Source organism: Oryctolagus cuniculus, chromosome 3 (genome assembly GCF_964237555.1).
Source record: "Oryctolagus cuniculus chromosome 3, mOryCun1.1, whole genome shotgun sequence".
Classification (NCBI taxonomy): Eukaryota; Metazoa; Chordata; class Mammalia; order Lagomorpha; family Leporidae; genus Oryctolagus; species Oryctolagus cuniculus.
Window position 1 is genome coordinate 159,954,023 of NC_091434.1, and position 18,245 is coordinate 159,972,267.

Here is an 18,245-nt window from a genome sequence, read left to right on the forward strand (position 1 = left end):
GTTGGTCCATGTATTTAAGGAGTAAGCAACTTTAACAAAGGATAATATAAGTTCCAAAATGAAAGCAGGGATAAAGGTGCTCTGGGAATGCTAAGGGAGCCTGAATTATAACTGTGTACAAGGTCAACAGAGAGAATTAATGATGTCCCAGGGAGAATAGTGTGGTGACTGAAAGCATAGACTCTAGTAGGGTAGATTCAACCACTTATTATTTTTATTTATTTATTTATTTATTTGACAGGCAGAGTGGACAGTGAGAGAGAGAGACATAGATAAAGGTCTTCCTTTTGCCGTTGGCTCACCCTCCAATGGCGCACCGCGCTGATCCAAACGAAGCCAGGAGCCAGGTGTTTCTCCTGGTCTCCCACGCGGGTGCAGGGCCCAAGTACTTGGGCCATCCTCCACTGCACTCCCTGGCCACAGCAGAGAGCTGGCCTGGAAGAGGGGCAACCGGGACAGAATCCGGTGCCCCGACCGGGACTAGAACCTGGTGTGCCGGCGCCGCAAGGGGGAGGATTTATTAGCTTATATGATGTTAAGCAATTGCCTAACTACCTTATCCATGTTTTCTCATCTGCAAAATGGGGATAATATTCCTAACCTCATGTAGTTAATACATGTAAATTGCTCCAAACAATCCCTTCAATGCGGGGCTATTAGATTAAAGGAAATAATATATACAAAGTTTGCTTAGAATATTGCTTGGCATTGTTTGTACTTATTAAATTCATATTATCAGATTTATCAGTTGCTATACTGTTAACAAGATCATGTTAAAGCTCTACTACTAGTTTACAGTAACAATTAGGGGACTAGTATTTGCAAATTTTCAAAAAGAAAGATAACCCCACAACTTTACTGTCTACAAATCTGGGATTGTACTAAAAATGCACTTCAGTGCAGTAAAATACTCTGAACAAGGGCATCTGAAGCAGGATTAGTTCAGTGATAATTCAACTTAATAGTCAGTCATATCCTGTATCTTAACAGAATTTTCACGAGCTTGTATACTTTTCACAAACCTACTATGCGCTACTGGACAATTCCAAAGTTAGACACTCAATGTCTCTGCAGGAACAAGCACTTGTGTTGATAAATTAACTTGTGTTGTGATAAAATAACTTGTGTTGTGTCGTAAATTAAGGTCCTCTCCCAGGAATTTAGAATTCCAAACTGATACACAAGACTGATGGGATGAGAGAGGAGGAGCCTAAAAGTTCCACCAACTCCTGCTGTTTTTCTGAGTTTCTCAGCCTCTTACAGTTCCTAAAGTTTTGTTGTTCAATTCCCGTTTGGATTCCATGGGATTCTTTAATAGCCAATAGATTCCTTTTTGCTTAATCCAGACAAAAGTAGTTTCTATCAACTGTGCAAAAAGAATCTTAATAATATACTTCTTAGGGGCTGGACTTGTGGCTCACTTGGTTAATCCTCCGCCTGTGGCGCTGGCATCCCATGTAGGTACCGGGTTCTAGTCCCAGTTGCTCCTCTTCCAGTCCAGCTCTCTGCTGTGGCCCCGGGAGGGCAGTGGAGGATGGCCCAAGTGCTTGGGCCCCTGCACCCACATGGGAGACCAGGAGGAAGCACCTGGCTCCTGGCTTCGGATCGGCATAGCTCCAGCCGTGGCGGCCATTTTGGTGGGTGAACCAACGGAAGGAGGACCTTTCTCTCTGTCGCTCTCTCACTAACTCTGTCAAAAAATAAATAAATAAAGTATATACCGCATTTATTCTCACATTGCAGAAATCATGAGTATCAGTGAGAAATGACAGTTTTTCATATATGTATATGCTATGCTATATAATGGTAAAAATATATCAAAACATATACCTTGCTTTGGCCTAAAGTACTGGAATAGCTCCTAACAAGATACTCTGCTCCTATTTTATTTTCCTTCGTGAATTCTTCTTGCTAATTATGCTTTTTTTTCCCTAAAGATTTATTTATTTTTTGTTTATTTGAAAGGTAGAGTTAGAGAGTGAGAGTGAGAGAGTGAAAAAGATCTTCCATCCGCTGGTTCACTCTCCAAATGGCTGCAATGGCCAGGGTTGGGCCAGACTGAAACCAAGATCTTCCAGGTCTCCCATGTGAGTACAGGGGACAAGCACTTGGGCCATCTTCCTCTGATTCCCCAGATACACTAGCAGGGAGCTGGATCAGAAGTGGAGCAGCCAGGACTTAAACTGGCATTCATATGGGATGTCAGCACCACAGGTGGAAGCTTAACCCTGCTACACCGCAATGCTGACCCTACCAATTATCTTTTAATAAACAAGATTCATGCTTTTAATAAACAGATTCATGCTTAAAAAAATAACTGCAGCTAGTTCCTATTTGATAAAATAAGATTTGAACTCTTCAAAGCCTCAGCTCTTTCTTGGTCCAAGGCAAATCAGTTCTTTTATACTCACATCTGGCTTTTAATGCAATATGCATCAGGAAGAGAGCAGCCAAATAACTTGCAGATCCCCAACATATCATTCTCATCTTTATAGGTGGGGTTGGTTCTGGTGGGATATCATGGCAAACTCTGCAAACTTCATGTAAGTATTTCAAATATCATACTCTTGATCAAGTTATGCCTGATTCCCTCAGCAAATACTTTCCCCTCCTTCTATACTCATCAAGTTTTGTGTACAAATCAAATAAAGCATTCCTCATTGAATGACTTGTTACATGTTCCTACGTGAATTCTGCTTCACACAATGCACTGTTCTCCCTCTAAAGACAAGGGTCATTACACTTTATGCATACACAGCTTCTAGTATAGTATATTATATGCATTTAGTATTCATTCACATGCTAAACTGAATCAAGAGAGGCTTCTTAGCATCCTATTTATCATTGCTACATTATAAAATTATCTTAAATAATTTTCCATGGGTAGCAATTACTTATCTGTGGCACTAAAATTATTCTTACTAGGGTGACAACAATTTTCTTCCTGCAATTCAATTAATCACAAATGTCAGTATGACATGGTGAAAAGCCTCAGTTAATACATTTCCTTTTCTAATATTTCAAATGCCACAAACCACAGAAGGGACTAAGCATCTGAGGACCAAAAATAAAAGTATCAAAGTCCATAATGTACATTTCTAAGAAGAATGTACATTCCCCACTAATTTTAAAAGCACATCAAGGCCAATAAGTCAGATGAGTATAGAAATAGGAAATAATTTCCAGTACATTTGGTTAGCTGAACAATGTTATGGTTTTTCAAGTCAGTCTTAAAAACAGACAATGATCTGGTGTTGGCACTGTGGTGAAGCGGGTAAAGCCACAGCCTACAATGCTGTCATCCCATAATGGCACTAGTTCGATTCCTGGCCACTCCACTTCTGATCTAGCTCTCTATTATGGCCTGGGAAAGCAGTAGAAGATGGCCCAGCATTTGGATGTGAGAGCAATTCAGGCATGGAAAGCCAAGACACTGTGGCAAAAAATATCCTACATGAAGGATCTCTGTGAATGAGACCCCAGTGGAAGGGGTCATCAAAGAAGGATGTGCTTTTCTCTGAAGGGAAGAGAGAACTTCCACTTTGCTTATGGCCTTGTCTAAACATTGCTGGAGATTGTAGTCACAAAAGGCTTCCATAGCATTGGCAGCTCATGGCAAGAGTCTTGAGTGATGACTGACATCATAAATAAGAGTGTTAACTGTTAAATTAACAACAGAAGTCATTGTGCACTGACTTCCCATGTAGGACCTCTGTCCTTAATGAGAATTAATTGCAAAACTTGTTCTCAAAACAGTATTTTTTACGTTTCGTGTGTGTGTATGCAAAGTGTTGAAATCTTTACTTAGTAGAGTTGGTCTTCTTTATATAAAGTTAATTAAGAATGAATCTTAAGAAGAATGGGAAGGGAGAGGGAGTAGGTGGTGGGATGGGAGTGGGGGTGAGAGGGTGGGTATGGAGGGAAAAACCACTATATTCCTGAACTTGAACCTATGAAAATTATATTCATTAAATGGAAACTTTAAAATAAAAAAAAATAAAAAAAAGAAGATGGCCCAAGTCCTTGGGCCCCTGAACCTGCGTGGGAGACAGAGAGAAAGCTCCTGGCTCCTGACTGACCCAGCTCTGGTCATTGCGACCATTTGCGGAGTGAACCAGCGGATTCTCTATCTCTCTTTAACTCTGCCTTTCAAATAAGTAAATAAATCTTTTTTTTTTTTTAAAGAAAAGGGGGAATATATGAAAATATATGAAAAAGGGAACTTCCTTAATCTGATAAAGGACATCTATTAAAAATCCTGTTTCCCCAGCCGGCGCTGCGGCTCAATAGGCTAATCCTCCGCCTGTGGCACCGGCACCCCGGGTTCTAGTCCCAGTCAGGGCGCCGGATTCTGTCCGGGTCGCTCCTCTTCCAGTCCAGCTCTCTGCTGTGGCCAGGAAGGCAGTGGAGGATGGCCCAAGTGCTTGGGCCCTGCTCCCGCATGGGAGACCAGGAGAAGCACCTGGCTCCTGGCTTCAGATCAGCGTGATGCACCTTTCTCTTGGTGTGTCTCTCTCACTGTCCACTCTGTCAAAAATAAATAAATAAAATCCTGTTTTCCCCATGAATATCAAGAACAAGGATATGATGTCCATTCTTATCACTTCTATTCAATATTATATTAGAAGTCTAAGCCAAGGAAATAGAGTAAAAACAAATAAAAGGCATAAAGATAAGAAGAAAGAAAAAAAGTTGCCATCATTCATAGAAAACACAATTAGGTACACAAAAAACATAGACTCAAAAAATATTATTTAATCTAGCAAGTTAGGAAGACACAAGGTAAGTATATAGTATATTTCTGTATGTTAGCAATTAATAATTAGAAGTAAAATTTTAAAGTACTACTTACAATAGGACAAAAATACATATATAGAAATAAATAGATACTGATATGTCAGATTCATAGATTGGAAAACTCAATATGCATCTCCCCACACTGACATATATTAACATAATCCAATCAAAATCCCAGCTTATTTTCTGGAAATAGTTTGAAAAATTCATTTTAAAATTCAGATGAAAATTCAAAGGACTTAAAATAGCCAGAAATAATCTTGAAAGGAGAAAAAAAAAAGATGGTTTACCATACCTAATTCTAAGATTTATGATGAATCTACAATACTCAAATCAATATATACTGGCCAAAGCATAGAAAAACAAATTAATGAAATGAGTTGGAATCCAAAAATAGATCTAAATATATATAGTCAACTAACTTATAAAAATAGTTCCAAACCAATTCAAAGGTGAAAAATAAGGCTTTTTAACAAATGATAATGTATTAAATGGGTAACTGAATGAAAAATCTGTAAAGAAAAAAACCTTATGACCAATTCTTGTAACCTTTTCTGTACTTCATATACAAAAATAAATTAGAAATTAATTATAAGCCTAAAGATAATGAGTTAGAACCATAACACTTCAATGAAAGGTTGAAGACTCTCATCTTGGCATAGGTCAAGATTTTCTAGAATTCAAAATGCGTTTTCTAGAAAAGAAAAAAAATGATATATTAGTTCTTATCAAAACTAAAAAATCTCCCATCAAAAGACATAATTCAAAAACTAATTAGAAAAGCCACATATTGAGAGAGAAATAGTTTAAATTTATCTCTATCAAAAACATGTCTCCAGAAAATATAAAGCACTCCTAACAAATCATTAACAGCAAATAACTCACTGAATGAACAAAAGAACTGAAACCTACATAAAAAAAGGAAAGATATACAAATGACTAGTGAGCACAAAAAAGCTGAACAGCACTAGATACAAAAGGAATGCGAACAAAAGCCACACTGAGATATCATTTCACATTTACCAGAATGACCAAAATCAAAAAGACTGACTACATCCACTGCTGAAGAAAACATGGAGCAACTACAACAGTCATGCATTGTTGGTGAAGTGCACAAATGGTAGACAGCCACTTTCAGGACTATCTGAAAGTTTCTTAAAAAAGATAAATATACCCCTTCACATGACAATGTAATTCCTCTCCTAGGTATTTACCTTGTGAAATAAAAGCATGTGACACATACACATAAAGAAATTTCCACAACAATATTCACAGGAGCCTTATTTATAAAAGCCAAAACCTGGAAACAACTCAAATAGCCATCAACAGGAAACAAAGTGCAAGTATGTTTACCAGTGGAACAGTATTGACCAATTAAATAGGATGAATATTTGTGCAATAACTTACACGGTGCTCAAAAACATGTTGAGTCAAAGAGACCAAAGCTGACAAGACTGGGCCTAATAACAAACAAAAAAGTGATTGCAAAGAGTGGGCTAGAAGATGGGGGAGAAGCAGAATTCCAAAGTAACTGACTGGATAAAGACACAATAGAACTTTTTGAGATGTCAGAGTTATTAACTAGCTACACAATGTATCATTTTTGTTAAAATTCAACAAACTTAGTAAATCTGTATCTATTACTGTATATAAGCTATACCCTAATTTTGAGAAAAGTATCTTAATGTGCAGTAGAACTTTCATAGCAAACCAACAAATACTACTATTTTCTTATGCTGAACACATCTTTGTTTCAAAGCAGCTAATTAGAAAGTCCCTATTAACATAAATATTAATCAACCTTTCTAATATGAAAGATAACACTTCACTTTAAAAGGGAGACACATAACTTGATTATGAAGTACACTGCTATATTCATGCTCTAATTTTTCAGCATCCAGTCTGACATGACTTTAGCCATCTAGGTTAGAACTGCCCTCTCGTCTTTTTTTAGGTAACCCTTACAGTCATCCCAAACCCTTTAGGACAAACCAAGTTGTTCAGGAGAGGGGGATGAGAAGGAGGCTGGCAAATGGATACCAAAATACAGTTAAACACAAGTAGTAACTTCTAGTGTTACAGCACAGTGGAATGACTATAGGTCACAATAATATACTATACACTGTAGGAAGAACTAGAATACAGGAGTTCATGGGTGTCAAACTTAAAGAAAAGACAAAAAAATGGAAATGCTAACAATCTGATTTGATCAGTTTATGCTGCACACATGTGAAGGATTGCACTGTACCCCATAAAAAGAAGCAAATATTATAGTATTATATGCTAATTAAAAAAAAAGTATGAGTAAAATAACCTGCATCTCGTATCCGACACCTGGAACTATCTTATGTGCTGCCTGGAATGTATACTATTTCTTGAGAAAACCAGGTGCACTCATTAGCCACAGACCATCTTTTCACAGAAAACTCTTTTTTTCTCCTGCCTTGTGCCATAGTGACCAACTGTCCTGTGGCCGTCCAAAACTTTGCTTCTGTACATAAATCTCTAATAAATAACACTCTGTCTGCCTCTTTCTTCAATTTCAGTTCCTTTTGCTTTGGTGGCCAGTTCCTGTATACTGGGTTTTCTAGAAGCAGCATTCATTACCTCTTGTGTTAAACAAAGATGTCTCTAGAATACTTAGAAAAATCATGTTCAACATTCAGAAAAAATGGGGCCAGTGCTGTGGCTCAGCGGGTTAACGCCCTGGCCTGAAGTGCTGGCATCCCATATGGGCAACGGGTTCTACTCCTGGCTGCTCCTCCTCTGATCCAGCTCTGATACTACTGGATCCAGCTCTGATACTAGAAGATGGCCCAAGTCCTTGGGACCCAGCACCCACATGGGAGACCCGGAAGAAGCTCCTGGCTCCTGGCTTTGGATCGGCTCAGCTCCAGCCATTGCAGCCATCTGGGGAGTGAACCAGCGGATGGAAGACCTCTCTCTACAACTCTGCCTGTAAAATAAATAAAATAAATCTTAAAAAAATTTCAGAAAAAAAATCACATTTAAAAATTCAGAACCTTTTTATAACATTAAATACAACTATTGTTACTTATATTTGTTTATAATCTTACATGGGGATTGAGCACTCTCAAGAATTACAAACAGTATACTAGGTAATCATTATAAAATGTACAAATTCAACAAGGCAAACAAAAATTTAAATAGTATTTTTCCTTTAACTGAACAAGCCTATTTCTTGGAAACTATCTTCATAAAATAAAAAATCAAGTCTATGAATACAGGTGGAGTAACAAAGGGAAGAGAGAAGAGGTGAGGAGAGGTGAGAGGGGAGTGGGCAGAAAAGAGAGGGAGACAGAACTCTGCAATACTATGTTACGGGTGAAAAAGAAAAACTATCCATCCCTAAAGAGTTGGTAAATCTGTACAGTATGTCTACTGAAAACAATACACTACTAGCACTAAACAACGTCCATAGAAAACTGATTTCTATAACTGTGGGGCCTTTCCGAAGAGTAAGTACATACATGTATTGCCACCATTCAATAACCTGCACAAAACAAAATGCTCTTGTCCAGATACTTTTGCACATTAGCAAGTATTGTTTCTGGGAAGTACAATTCATGAATGATTTCCGCTGTTATCCCTATTATTCTGTGAACTATCTAAGTCTACACTATCCAAAAGAAACATATGAGCCAAACAATTTCAAACTTTTTACTAGCCAATATGTAAATTAAGTGAAATTAATTTTAATAAATTTTAGCTAAGTATCATTTAAACCTGTAATATTAGAATATTGATGAAACATTTTTCCTCCCTTTTTGCACTAAATTTTAGAAATCTAGTGTGTATTTCACACTTATTGAACATCTCAATTTGAATTACATTTCAACTGCATAGTAACCACAGGTGGTTAGTAACTACCAGATAGTGTACTACACAGTACAGTACTCAATCTCTAATATTAGCAATATATTTTTCATGAAAAAGAAAAGTTACTTTTTAAATAAGTCACTTGACTGCTACACAGAACTTTTTCCAAAGTCTCACAGCTGTGTATTACATAATTTTCTGGATTACTTCAAATGTTTTCCTAGCATTCTGTGGAAGATTCTTGTTTTTAGAAATGAACAGGTTGATCTGAGCTTATGGAATAAACAGATACAACAACACTAAAGTTTATTTAAAATGCAGCAGTAAAATGAATTTTCTGGTATATGCTTGGGTATCTCTATAAAACCAATTCCTTGATTTCTACATTTTTCAATAGTGAGTTTCTGACAAATTCAATAAGTAGTTAGTTACATTTAATTACATATTATGATTGAACATTATTTGGAGTCCCTTCACATGAACTATGATCATACAGAATATATTTAATCAAATAAGCAGTTAAAAAGGTTTTTAATGGGGCAGGTATTTGGTGTAACAGTTAAGACAACATAATGGATATTACATCCCAGGTAGGCGTGTTTAGGTTGGAATCTTAGCTCCACTCCTGATTCTAGCTTCCTACCAATATAGGCCCTGGGAGGCAGCAGTAATGATTCAAGTAGTTAGATCCCTGCCACCCAGGAGACTCAAATCGAGTTCCTGACTCCTGGCCCAGCCCCAGTTATTGCAGGCTTCTGGGGAGTGAATAACAGATGGAAGCTCAAGTGTGGGTGGATGCGTGCGTTCTCTCTCTCTCTCTGTCACTCTTTCAAAAAAAAAAAAAAAAAAAAAAAACTTGCTCTGAATTGAAATCCAATATAATAACAACAATGGCAATAATTAAGTTCACTTTAATTTTTTTGTGGGATACAGTAAAAGCATTGTTTAGAGAGAAATTTATAACACTTGAATGCACTAGCTAAGAAAAAAAAGTTAAATCAATTCCTAAGCAAATATCTTAGGAAACTAGAAAAAAAGAGTTAAATACAAAGTAAACACAAAAAAACTTTAAAAAAATTACAGCAGAAAACAAAGTAATTTCAATAAAGAATTTTTTTAAAAAACATCAATAAAATTGACAAACTTCTATTCAGCGTAACCAAAGTATGAAAAAAAGGGAAGACACAAAATAACATTAGAAATTAAAGAGGGCTACAAAATTTATTTGAAATGCTTGGAACCAAAAGTATTTTACATTTTGGAGGTTTCCCAAATTTGGAATATTTTGCACAAATGTCATTGGTTGAACATCCCTAATCCAAAAGCTGAAATACTCCAAAATCTGAAACTTTTGAGCACTATGGAACTCAAAATATTTTGGACCTAAAAAGATATATTTTCATTTTATTTGAAAGGGAGAAAGATATTTTCTATCTGCTGATTCACTCTCCAAATGCCCACTACATGCAGGGCTGGACCTAGCCAAACCCAGAAGCGGGTCTCCCACACAGGTGGTAGGGACTGAAGTACTAGAGCCATCATCTACTATCCTTCCCAGGGCATGTGTCAGCAGAAGTTGGAATCAGAAGCAGAGACTAGAACCAGGCACTCTCCCACAGAATACAGGTGTCCAAGCAGCAAACTGCTGCACCAAATGCCATCCCAATTTTGGATTTCTGAGTATTTCAGATTTTTGGGTGAGGGATGTTCAACCTGTATCACTATCAATTCCATGGACATTAAAAGGATAGCAGGGATGTGCGTCTGGCTTCGTGGTTTAGATGCTGCTTAAGACATCAGCATCCCATATCGGAGTACCTCAGTTCTGTACTTGGCTCCTGACTCCAGCTTCCTGCTAATATAGACCCTAGCAGACAGTGGTGATGGTGGTTGGGTCACTGCTACAAAGGTCAAATGTAAAGCTATAAAAGTTGTAGCAGAAAACATAGAGAAAAATTCAAGTGATCTTGGAGTTGGCAATGACATTTTAGATACAACACCAAAACCAAGATCCATGCATGAAAAAAAGTGATTAATTGGCCTACATTAAAATTTTAAAATTCTGTTCTGTGAAAGACAGTGATAAAGGAATTTAAAAAGGACAAGCCACGGACTGAGAGAAAATATATGCAAACAAAAATCTGACAAAAGAAATTGACTCTAAAGTAAACAAAGAACTCTCAAAACTCAACAATAAGCAAACAACTCAATTAAAAAGACAGGCAAAGGATCTAGACATCTCACAAAAATGATAAAGAGATGGCAAAGAGGCATACTGTCAAACTGTGGTCTTCCTACTTTTCACTTGTTGAAAATTATAATTAGTGGTAAAGTAAGCCTGTGAATATAGAGTGGATTAAAATTATACCTTTGCAAAAACTGATGAAGACTGGCCGGCGCCGTGGCTCACTAGGTCACTAGGCTAATCCTCTGCCTTGCGGCGCCGGCACACCGGGTTCTAGTCCCGGTTGGGGCGCCAGATTCTGTTCCGGTTGCCCCTCTTCCAGGCCAGCTCTCTGCTGTGGCCAGGGAGTGCAGTGGAGGATGGCCCAAGTGCTTGGGCCCTGCACCCCATGGGAGCCCAGGAGAAGTACCTGGCTCCTGCCATCGGATCAGCACGGTGCGCCGGCCACGGCGGCCATTGGAGGGTGAACCAACGGCAAAGGAAGACCTTTCTCTCTGTCTCTCTCTCTCTCGCTGTCCACTCTGCCTGTCAAAAAAAAAAAAAAAAAAAAAACCTGATGAAGAGAGGAGGAGAGATGAGGGAGACCAGGGGAGTGAGGGAAGTATGGTTGTCTTCTTGGAACTGTACATATGGAATGCAGGAAATCTATTCTCTATATTAATAAAAAAAACTTTAAAAATAAAAAAGGAAGTGATGCTCAACATCATATGGCATTTGGAAATTGCAAATTAAAACAATGAGATATAAGAAATCTATTAGAATGACTAAAATTTGAAACACTGATAACAGCAAATACCAGTGAGGACATGGAACAAGAACAGCAAGCCAATCTGTAATGGCTACACACCATATGATTCCAACTATGTAATCACTCCGCAAAAAGTAAAACTATACAGAATGTCTAAAAAAAAAAATCAGTAGATGCCAGAAGGAGGAGGAGGAATGAATAATTGGAGAATAGGGTTATTTTTAGGACAGTTAAATTACTCTATGATACTGTACTGGTGGATACATAATATTGTGCATTTGTGAACACCAAAAGTCATATATCTGTACAACATAAAGAGTTAAATCTAATGTGTACCATGGGTTTTACTTAATACCAATGTACCGATAGTGGCTTATCCACTGAAATGAATTTATCACACTAATGCAAAATGTTAAGAATAGAGGAAACTGGGGGAGGAAGCAGGGAGGTGGAGTACATGAGAACCCTTTGTACTTTCTGCACGGTTTTTCTGTAAACCTAAAACTGCTCTAAAAAACAGTCAATTAACTAAAGAAGGCAAATCAGCTACCTATATTGAGCAAGCAGTATTTTAAACATAAATATGGACCAGGAACCAAAACCAATCAGGCAACTGAAGAAAAGTGGCAACAAAAAGTGGGACTACTACCTTAATATAAGCACAAATGATTAATACAGGAAAAAAGTTTTTCATTGAGAATTTTTGAAAAATCAATTAGTATCTTCAAAAATATTTAATTAGGTATTATTGTAATAAAAATAGGAAAGGAGAGTAGGCTACTATTACAGATCTATCACTAATTACAGAAAATACTCCATCAAAAATAGAGAAGCCCCTTATCACTAAAAAATCAAGACTAGTTAAAAATCAAGGGTAAATTTTACAGTATCTGGCATATGATCAAGAATTACAAGGTATGACAAAAAGCAGGAAAGTATGATCCAAGGTGAAGACAAGGATGAATCACCAAAAAAATCTGACATAGATGATAAGATCAAGAGACAAGGGCATCAGGACAGCTATTGGGCTGGGCGTTGTGGCAGTGTTTAAGCCACTATTGAGTTGCCAACATCTCATAACAGAGTGCCAGTTCCAGTCCCAGTTACTCCACACTTCCAATTCAGCTTCCTTCTAATGCATGTGGGAGGCCACAGATGATGGCCCAAACACTTGGCTTCCTGCCACCCACACAGGAGGCCCACACGGAGATCCTGGCTCCTAGCTTTGCCCTGGCCCAGCCCTGGTTGTCACAGGCATTTGGGGGGTAAATAAGCAGATGGAAGATCTCTCTCTCTCTCTGCTTTCCCTATAAAAATAAATAAAAGTTAAAAAGGTGTTTGAAAAAGCCATTAAAAAACTATAATGTCTGCAGTAAAAAATACAGTGGATGGTATTAGTGGTAGACAAAAAGCAGAAAAAAAAGCAATGAGCAATGGGGCAGTAAGAACAGGGGCAACATCAAGCAAACTAGTATTTGTGTGAGTGATGCCCAGGGAAGTGGGGCAGGGAGTAGATGTTTGACAATATTTATGAAAGATTTCCAAACTTCACGCAGACTTCTTATAAGCCCATGGATCCAAGAAGCTCAAAAAGCTTAGCATAAGAAAACAGTAAGATGGGGCAGTGTTGTGCCGTAGTGAGTTAAGCTGCCGCCTGTGATGCCGGCATCTCATATAGGCACCAGTTCCTGTTCTGGCTGCTCCACTTCTGATCCAGCTCCCTGCTAATGTACCTGGGAATGCGATGGAAGATGGTCCAAGCAGTTGAGCCTCTGCGCCCATGTGGGACACTGGAAGAAACTCTTGGCTCCTGGCTTTGGCTCAGCCCAGCCCCGTCACCACAGCTGTTTGGGGAGTGAAACAGTGAATGGAAGACTCTGTCTCTCCCTCTCTGTCACTCTACCTTTCAAATAAACAAATAAATCGTTTTTTAAAAAGAAGGTAACAATAGGAAAACTACATAAACGTATATCATATTCAGATCCCTTAATACCAACAATATAAAGAAAATCTGAAAAGTGGTAAGACAAAAAAGATACAATATACACAGAAAATTAATGAAATGGACAACATCAGATTTCCTGTAAGAAATAATGAAAACCATAACATACTGGAGCAACACCTCTAAGGTACAGAAAGAAAAAACTATCAGCCTAGAATTTTATATCCAGTGAAAATATCTTTTCAACACTGAGGGCAAAATATACTTTTGAGATATACAAAGCTAAAGAATTTGTCAGCAGGCCTGTATTACAGGAGATGTTCAAAAAATGAAGAAAAGAAAGGCTGAAGGGAAATAGTACCAGTGAGAAACCTGGACTTACACAAAGAAATTAAGGGCATGAGAAATGATAACCAAGTGGATAAATACAAAGCTTCTTGCTTTCTTACTATTTAAATCTCTTTAAAAGATAACTGAATCATTAAAGCAAAAAGAGTAAAAATATACTGTGGAGTTTATAACATACGTAGATGTAAAATATATACCAGTAATATAGCTTGACAGGAAGAAATGGAATTATGCTACTGTTAAGTTCTTACACTAAATGTGAAATGGCACAATAGTCCTTGGAAGCAGACTATATTTAGTTAATGTATGTACTATAAACCCTAAAAAAAGTAAAAAGCAAAAGAGCTACAACTAATAAAAAGGACATTAAGGGGAGAGAAAATACTAAAGTAAAAAGAAGCATAAAAAAAGGGAAAACAGAAGAAAGAAATGAGAACAAAAAAATGAGCCAAAACAGAAAACAAGTAAAAAGATGATAGATTTAAAGTCAACAATATTGGGGCCAGTGCCGTGGCTCACTTGGTTAATTCTCCGCCTGTGGCGCTGGTATCCCATATGGGCACCAGGTTCTAGTCCCAGTTGCTCCTCTTCCAGTCCAGCTCTCTGCTGTGGCCCAGGAGGGCAGTGGAGGATGGCCCAGGTGTTTTGGTCCCTGCACCCGCATGGGAGACTGGGAAGAAACACCTGGCTCCTGGCTTCAGATCAGTACAGCACCGGCCGTAGTGGCCATTTGGGGAGTGAAGATGCGGAAGACCTTTCTCTCTGTCTCACTCTTTCACTGTCTATAACTCTACCTGTCAAATAAAAAAATAAAAAATAAAGTCAACAATATCAATAATCACACTGAATATAAATAGTCCAAGCATCCATATCAAAGGACATATAACATCAGAGTGGATTTAAAAGTGAAATCTAACTACTGTTTGCCCTCCTTATCTATGAATACAGGATGCACAGATTCAATCATGTATGAATAAAGATTATTCAGAATAAAAAAACTGCTTTGCACTGATCACATATTTTTTGTCATTATTCCCTAAACAACACAGAATAACAATATTTACAGACATTTACATTATATTATGCATTATAAATAATCTACAGATGATCTGACGTATATAGGAGGTTGTGGACATTGTGGCACAGAGGGTTAAGTTGCCACTAGGTGCCTGAATCCCTTATCAGAATGCTAGTTCAAGTCCCAGCTACTTCCCTTATGTGCCTGGGAAGTACCTGATGATGGCTCAAGTATTTGAGTTCCTGTCACCCATGTTGGAAACCTGGATGGAAGTCATGGCTCCTGGTTTCAGTCTAAGCCCAGCCCTGACGATGTGGCCAATTGTGGAGTGAACCAGCAGATGGAAGATTTCTGCCTCTTTCAGAATAAATGCATAAATCTTTAAAAAAAAAATAAAGAAAGCTGCTCAACATGGTCTATGGGACAAAGGAACTCGCTTCCTAATGACAAAAGGAAGAAGACAATACAACTATAAACATTTATACACCTAACAAAGAGATTCAAATTATATAAAGTAAAAACTAATAGAACTGAAGGGAGAAGCAGACTCTTCTTAATTACAAAGAATTCAACACCTCTTTGTCAACAATCAATAGAACAAGCAGACAAAATAATCAGTAAGGACGAAAGACAACTTAAACAATACTGATGACCTACCTGACACAGTCCAACATATGCAATATGTGGGATGCTACTAAAGCACTACTTAGGATGAAATGTGTAACACCAAATACTTGTGTTAGAAAAAGAGGAAAACAAAATCTCAAATAACTCAGTAATTACCACCTTAAGAAAAACTAGAAAAAGTTATTAAAACCAAAGTAAAGGACTGGCATTGTAGCATAGCAGGTTAAGCTGCTACCAGCAACACGTGCATCTCACATCAGAGAGCTAGCATGAATCCCAAAAGCTCCACTTCTGATCCAGCTCCCTGGCTAATATGTCTGGGAAAGCTGCAGAAGATGGCCCAAATTTCTTGGGCCACCACCATTCACTGAGACCAGGATGGACTTACTGGCTCCTGGGTGTGGCCTGACCAGTGCTAGCTACTGCAGCCATTTGGGAACTGAAGCAGCGGATGGAAAATCTCTTTCTTTCCATCTGTCATTCTGTTTTTCAAGTAAATAAATCAATCTTTGAAAGCAAAATAAGCAAAAGGAAATAAAGAACATAGGAGAAATCAATATAATAAAAGCAGAAAAATGATATATCAATGAAACTAAAAGTTAACCTGCTTAGATGATCAATAAAATTGATAAACTTCTATCGAGACTGAGTGGAGGGAAGGTCAAATGGTACTGAAGATCCACTTTAAAAGAATACAAGAGAAGTCAAAGTGGGTAGGGATACAGAGCAATCAAGATTGGCCATGAGTTGACACCCACTGAATCTGGGTGACAGGTACATATAAGTTCATTTTGCTATTTTACAATGTATATATTTAAGTTTCCATAATATGATGGTGGGCATTTTGGCACAGCAATTAAGATGCTGCTTAGGATGACCACATCCCATATCAGAGTGTCTAAGTTTGTGTCCTGCCTTTGCTTCAGATTACAGCTTCCTGCCAATGTACATCCTGGGGGGCAACAGCTCATGAGGCCTAGGTACTTGGGTCTCTGCCTCCCCTGTGGGAAACCTGAATTGAGTTCTGAGTTCCTGGCTTCAACTTGGACCATCACCAGTTTTTGCAGACATTTAGAAAGTGAACCAGCCAACAGAAGATCTCTGTCTGCTGTTTCAAATAAAATGAAAATAAGTAATAAATAAAAACATTCATAAAAGATTTTTAAAAATAAATTTCTATAAAACATATTTTTAAAAAGCATGGAATAAATCTATGTGTTCCTTATATAAACTGTCCAGAATATAATCCTATTCAGATACAATGCTGACATACATATGTGTATGCATACATGTTTATAAAAAGTATGAAAAGAGTCAAACCATTAAGAGCTTTCCGTGGAGTCTAACTGTATTATTGAAAGAGAAGGGTAAAGAGTTATTTTCACTTTTAACTTTGTATAATACATCAATGTGCATATGTGTGTGTGTGTGTATGTATTTTAAACAATGAGTATAACTGGGTCTCACTTTTATACTTTTAAAAATGCTAAAGAAAATAGTAGTACACAAGAAAATCAACAAACCACAGGGAAGGAAATAATACAAACAAAAAATACTTTCTAACATTAAGCCTCAAAAATCAATTCTTTCTAAATTAATCTACAAATCCAGTGCTATTCCAAATCAAAGTATTTGTCATTGTTGTTGTTAGAAAGCAGGGATAGACTTTCTTTGAAGGGAGGAGAGAACTTCCACTTTGATTATGGCTTTATCTAAATAAGGTCAGAGTTTATGAACTCAAGAGGCTTCCACAGCCCTGGCAACTCATGACAAGAGCCTCGGGTGATTACTGACGTCATAAATAAGAGTGTCAATTGTTAAATCAACAACAGGAGTCACTGTGCACTTACTCCTCATGTAGGACCTCTGTCCTTAATGCATTGTACTATGCAAATTAATGATAAACTAGTATTCAAACAGTACTTTATACTTTGTGTGTCTGTGTGGGTGCAATCTGTTGAAATCTTTCCTAAGTTGATCTTCTGTATATAATTAAAAATGAATCTTGGCCAGCACTGCGGCTCACTCGGCTAATCCTCCGCCTGTGGCGCTGGCACCCTGGGGTTCTAGTCCCAGTTGGGGCACCGGATTCTTTCCTAGTAGCTCCTCTTCCATTCCAGCTCTCTGCTGTGGCCCAGGAGGGCAGTGGAGGATGGCCCAAGTGCCTGGGCCCTGTACCAGCATGGGAGACCAGGAGGAGGCGCCTGGCTCCTGGCTTCAGATAGGCACAGTGTGCTGGCCATAGGGGCCATTTGAGGGTTGAACCAAAGGAAGGAAGACCTTTCTTTTGTCTGTCTCTCACTAACTCTGCTTATCAAAACAAACAAAAAAAAAGGAATCTTAATGAAAAATGGGATGGGAGAGGGAGTAGGAGATGGGATGGTTTGCAGGTGGGAGAGGAGGGGGTTATGGGGGAAATAAAACCACTATAATCTAAAAGTTGTATCTTCAAAATTTATATTTATTAAATAAAACTTTAAAAAAAAATCTGGGGTAGAGAGTAAAGCATTGAGGAAATAAAATAAGTATATTTAAAAAAATCCAGAAAATATTAAAAAGAACGGTAATGAGGGACCTATTCTAATCAAATTGCATCATCATTATAAAGCTATACTAATTAAAATTATGTACAAGAAATAAATGAAAGAAACAGGAGAGAATTCAAATCCAATGAAATTGAAAAAAATTTTGCAAGCTACCTATTTGACACCAGATTAATATCCAGGGTCTGGCACTGTGG

The 18,245-nt window shown here is 37.8% G+C and overlaps 1 protein-coding gene across 5 annotated transcripts in view; it reads right to left on the minus strand.

Moving 5' to 3' along the window:
- The window catches only part of WASL (WASP like actin nucleation promoting factor), an 83,632-nt gene that overhangs the window by 51,345 nt on the left and 14,042 nt on the right, over positions 1 to 18,245 (minus strand). Inside the window, exon 1 of one of the 5 annotated variants that reach the window (XM_070071270.1) lies at positions 7,640 to 7,754. The exons of 3 other annotated variants lie outside the window; for them this stretch is intronic. The gene's annotated coding sequence lies outside the window, so the exon portion shown is untranslated. Of the gene's footprint in view, positions 1 to 7,639; positions 7,755 to 18,245 lie in introns of those variants that run through there. One more of the 5 variants, XM_070071271.1, reaches the window with a different exon arrangement.